The sequence below is a fragment of the Propithecus coquereli genome, unplaced genomic scaffold (assembly GCF_000956105.1).
Source record: "Propithecus coquereli isolate 6110/MARCELLA unplaced genomic scaffold, Pcoq_1.0 Scaffold9, whole genome shotgun sequence".
Classification (NCBI taxonomy): domain Eukaryota; kingdom Metazoa; phylum Chordata; class Mammalia; order Primates; family Indriidae; genus Propithecus; species Propithecus coquereli.
The window spans coordinates 2,253,961-2,259,141 of NW_012155284.1; the positions used below are offsets into that span (position 1 = coordinate 2,253,961).

Below are 5,181 nucleotides of genomic sequence, written 5' to 3' on the forward strand. Positions count from 1 at the left end.
GATTAAAGCAGAAATCAATGAAACTGAAAACAGGAAATCAATAGAGAAAATCAACAAACCAAAAATTGATTCTTTGAAAAGATCAATAAAATTGATAGGCCTCTAGGGCAGGCTAAGAAAAAAAAAAAAGAGGACACAAATTACTAATATTACAAATAAAAGAGGAAATACCACTACAGATCCTATGGACATTAAAAAGGTAATAAAGGATTACTTTATGCTCCAAAATTTCATAATCTAGATGAAATAGACCAATTCCTTGAAAGACACCACCTGCCAAAACTCAACCAAGAAACAATCTGAATAGGCCTATATCTACTGAAGAAATTGAATCAATAATAACCTTCCAAAACAGAAAGCACCAGGCACAAATGACTTCACTGGTGAATTCCATCAAACATTTAGGGAAGAAATTATATCTATTCCCTACAAACTCTTTCAGAGGATAGAAACAGAGGGAATACTTCCTAGCACATTCTATAAGGCCAGCATTTCCTTAATACCAAAACCGGACAAAGACATTATAAGGAAACTACAGACCAATATCTCTCATGATTATAGATGCAAATATGCTCAACGAAATATTAGCAAATCAAATCCAACAACATATAAAAGAATTATACACCACAACCAGATAGGATTCATCCCAGGTATGCAAGGCTGGTTTAACATCTGAAAATCAATTAATGTAATTCATCATATCAACAGACTAAAGAAAAACCACATGATCATATCAATAGATGGTAAGAAGCATTTGATGAAATCCAAATCCAAAACTCCCAGTAAACTAGAAATACAGGGGAACTTCCTCAACTTGATAAAGAATAACTACAAAAAATCTACAGCTAACATCATACTTAATGGTGAGAAACTTGAACCTTTCCCAACCAGGATCAGGAACAAGAAAAGCTGTCCATTCTTATCACTCCTTTTCAACACTACTTAAGTACTAGCTAAATGCAGTAAGGCAGAAGAAGGAATTAAAAGGTGTTACAGTTTGAAATTTTTGTCCCTTCTGAAACTCATGTTGAAACTTAATCCCCAATGTAATGATATTAAAAGGTGGGGCCTTTAGAGGTGACTGGGTCATGAGGGCTCTGTCCTCATGAGTGGATTAATGCCAAGAGGAAACGTGGGGTCAGAACCACAGCCAGCACACAGAGCCCCCACTGGGGCAATGCCTAGTGGAATAGTGGGAGCAGGACCACTACTGAGACCCTAGAACTCTAGAATTACCAATGTGCAGCTCCACCCTGGGAAAGCTGCAGGCACCTGACTCCAACCTGCGAGAACTGAAGCCTGGGCTGAACCCAGGAAAGCTGTGGTTGGGGACGGGGGCCAATCTGAGGCCTTGGGGGGCCATCAAAGGCTTTGGGGGGCCAATCCCCACACCAATCTATCTAAGAAGTGGGAGTGAAGGGAGATTATTCTGGAGCTTCAAGATTTAATGTTTTCCCTGTTGGGTTTTATAACAATACTTACTTGGGGCCTGTTACTCCTTTTTTCTTGACTATCTGTCCCTTATGAAATAGGAATGTCTGTCTTCTGCCTGTGCCACCATTGTATTTTGGAAACAGATAACTTGTTTGATTTCACAGGCTCACAGCTATAAGAAACTTACCTTGAAAAGAATTGGACCTTGAGCCTTGTCCATACTGATTCAGATGAGACTCTGGACTTTGGACTTTTGAAGTGGTGTTGGAATGACTTAAGACTTCGGGGTTATGAGGATGGAATGAATGTAAGAAGGGCAGGAGTTCTGGGAGGCCAGGTGCAGAATGCTACAGTTTGAATGATTGTTCCCTCTGAAACTCATGTTGAAACTTAATCTCCTATGTAACCGTATTAAGAGGTGGGGCCTTTAAGAGGTAATTGGGTCAGGAGGGCTCTGCCCTTATGAATGGATTAATCCATTCATGGATTAATGGATTAATGCGTTATCACAAGAGTGTGTCTGTTATAAAAGCCAGTTTGGTTTTCTCTTGTGAGCCCTCTTGCCATGTGATGTCTTCTGCCGTGTTAAGATGCAGTAAGAAGGCCCTCACCAGATGCAGCCAGCCTCAAGCCCTCATGTAAACTATGGACTTTGGGTGATAATGATGTGTCAATGTAGGTTCATCAATTGTAACAAAGCTACCACTCTGGTCAGGGATGTTGGTAATAGGGAAGGCTATGCATGTGCAGGAGCAGGGATATAAGGGAAATTTCTGCACCTTCCTCTGAATTTTGATGTAAACCTAAAACTGCTCTAAAAAAACAAAGTCTTGGCTGGGCATAGTGGCTCATGCCTGTAATCCCAGCACTTTGGGAGGCTGAGATGGAAGGATCACTTGAGCTCGGGAGTCAGAGGCTGCAGTGATCTATGATTGTGCCACTGCATTCCAGCCTGGGTGACACAGTGAGACCCCGTCTCTAAAAATAAAAATAAATAAAGTCTTTAAAAAAAAATAGAGTTCAAGCTTCTCATCTGGGCACAGTGGCTCATGCCTATAATTCCAGCACTCTAGGAGCCGAGGTAGGAAGATTGCTAGAGGCCAGGAGTTTGAAACCAGCCTGGGAAACATAGTGAGACCTCTACAAAAAAAAATTAAAAAAATTAAAGAATCAGTTGGGCATGGTGGCACCTGTAGTCCCAGCTACTCAGGAGGCTGAGGAAGGAGGATCCCTTGAGCACAGGAATTCAAGGCTACAGTGAGCTATGATCATGCCGCTGCACTCCAGCCTGGGTGACAGATTGAGACCTTTCTTTAAAGAAAAAAAAAGGGTCTCCATCACAGCTACTGCAAGAGTATCTCCAGGGGATTTACATTCAGGGGATTTGTCTGGGATCTGTGTTTAAAACCAAATCAAATCAAACCCTCAGGTGTCTTTGAGGCAGCCGATAAAGAACAGGCATTAAATTCATACAATCACTTCCCATGAAAAGATGAAGTGAGATATCTAGTGTTTGCCAGATATAGCTACCAGAGCTAAATAAAGCACAGACATTCACAAGGCAACATTTCTGATGCCAATAAAATCATAACTTACTCGTTTAGTAAAATGTCACTTAACATGTGGTTTTTAGTGCTTTTACTACTAATTAGAAGATGTGGAGTGATTCAAGATGTTTTCATTCTGCCCATAAAGAATATATTTTGTATAGAGTACAAATACTCCACAGTAGGTGCTCAATAAATATTTGTTGAATTAAACTAAATTAGGCAAACAAAGTTATCATCCACATGGTCAAAAGCAAACATTTAACATAATTTAAGCACTTGAATGCCTATTATCTTCCAGTTCTCTTTCAAGATAAACATGCTGGTGCCATTCTGAGTACACAGCATTCGCTGAAGCTGGGTATCAGAAGAGGGAGTTTATGGGGGTAGTGTGGCATGGAAATTATTAACTAGGGGCCACTTAATGTAAATATCCCTTTTCACCAACATTTAATTGGCATAAATATAAATAAATTATGCTGGGAGAAGAGGCCGATTGTTTTGCTTTTTTTCAAACTATTTTCTAACCAAACTTAATAATTCATTGCTTTTCTAAAACTTAATTACTGAGTCTAAAAAGTTGAATGAGACTTAAGTTTGCATTCATCAGGATAATGAACAACAGATCTTATCTCAGTGATGCACACTCAAAGATTTTAATGATCCTTGGAAATACGGGTCTAGAAATATTTCATTGATGAGTGCATACATCACAATACAGATATAAATATATTAAAGCCAAATGTATATGTTGGCCAAAACTCTATTTTTTTTAAAAAAAAAATCGGCTTGTTATTCAGGAAAAGGCTCATATGAAGTTATACTATTCAGAAAAAAAGATTCCTAACCTCCTGTTTATAGTTTTTCATCCATTTACTTATTCTTAGAGCACAGAACACAGGAGGCATTCTATGAGTATTTATGGAATCCATAAATTTTAAACCTAATGCTCTAAATGACCAATTAATAATATAAAAATAACCAATTTAAAGAGAAAGCTTGGAGCTTATACAAATATCTCATTCTATTAGATTTTAATATTTTTTCCACTGAGTACAAAAAGCATTTGAAGTGATTTAGAATAACATATTTCTAAGGAAAGAATTGCAATGAACATGAAACTAAGAATACAAGACATACAATAGATTCTCAAATTTGGGAAGCAAGCTTAGCATGAGCTTTAAAATGCCAATTCTCAGGTACCACCTTAGAGATTCCAAGTAAAAGATGTGTGCAATAGCGTTTAGAAAGTAGCATTTTTAACAAGCACCCCTATGATTCTGATGCAGCTGTTCTAAGAATCATGCTAGATAAATACTCCCATGTAACAAGAGAAGGGGAAAACCAAACCAAATTTGTTTCCACACCTGAGCCTTGAATTTAGCTCTTGCTGTCTTGGTAGCCAAGACAAAAAGGAATTAAAGAGGAAGCAGCTATTGGCTGATAACAGGAAGCCTGGCAGTTTGTCAAGAAAGGCCAATCAATTGCTTCAAATCTTTTTGTAAACAGGCACAGTATGCACATGGAGAGAAAAAATATCCCTCACATTAACAAAATAATTTACCAGATGGCACCTCATGTAAAGGACATTAAGTAATAGAAATGAAAATGTCCTTATGAGAAATTTTGGAGAATATATAGAAACATCACCAAATGGGTACTTCTTATTCTAATTTATTTTAAGCATGAGGACAAATTTTTAAACACTGCTGGTGGGATTCTAAACTAGTACAGCCCCCTCAGAGAACATGAAACATGCATGTTCCTTACAATCTAGCAATTGCACTCATAGATAAATTCTAGAGTCAGAGAAACTCACTTACGTGCACTATAAGTTGCATATAAGTACTAGGACTGTTTGTAAAAAACTGGGATCATGCCAAATATCTATCAAGGAAAATGAGTAAACTGTGATATATGCATATAATGGAATATCATAATTAGGAAAAATTAATGAACTAGAAGTGTATGTACTCATACAGATTTATTTTGTAAGTATAACATTGAGGGGGGGAAAGCCATTTGTGTTATAGAAGAATAGACAGTGTGACATAGTGCACGTAAAGTTTAAGAGCATACCAAATAGTTCTATGTATTGTTTCAAAAAACATACCAATGAAGTAAAAACATAGAAAAATGCATAGGATTAACACCAAAGTCAAGGACAACCAGTTAGTTACTATGGATGGGGCGGGGGGGG

General features: G+C 37.7%; 1 protein-coding gene across 1 annotated transcript in view; it reads right to left on the bottom strand.

The window, feature by feature from the left end:
* Nucleotides 1–5,181, bottom strand: part of MSH3 (mutS homolog 3) — a 209,051-nt gene that overhangs the window by 26,049 nt on the left and 177,821 nt on the right. The gene's annotated exons all lie outside the window — the stretch shown is intronic.